The sequence below is a fragment of the Penaeus monodon genome, chromosome 32, assembly GCF_015228065.2.
Source record: "Penaeus monodon isolate SGIC_2016 chromosome 32, NSTDA_Pmon_1, whole genome shotgun sequence".
Classification (NCBI taxonomy): Eukaryota; Metazoa; Arthropoda; class Malacostraca; order Decapoda; family Penaeidae; genus Penaeus; species Penaeus monodon.
In genome coordinates, this window is record NC_051417.1 from 20,859,582 (window position 1) to 20,859,928 (window position 347).

Genomic DNA, 347 nt, shown 5'->3' on the forward strand with positions numbered 1-347 from the left:
ACACTGCGCCTTTTACTTTATAACTGAACAGAATCTTTAAAACTGGCAGTGTTATTGAGAAGCGAAACGAGGACACGAGAGGCTCGACCCAGCGAGGGGGGGGGGGGGAGATGTCCATTTTAGATGTCCTTATTCTGACCCTGCTTAGGTCAAGGGCCGAAGGCATGGTCACACGGGGAAAACTGTGGATGCAATACTTAAAATGCATCCAAGTCCGTCAATCTGTGCAATCATAGGTCATAACTGGTCAGACGGATATACTTAATGGTGTATACTGACAGTACAACTGTGAATGATAACTTTCCAAATCACATTTTAACAGATTATCTACATGTTAGTTATCATAT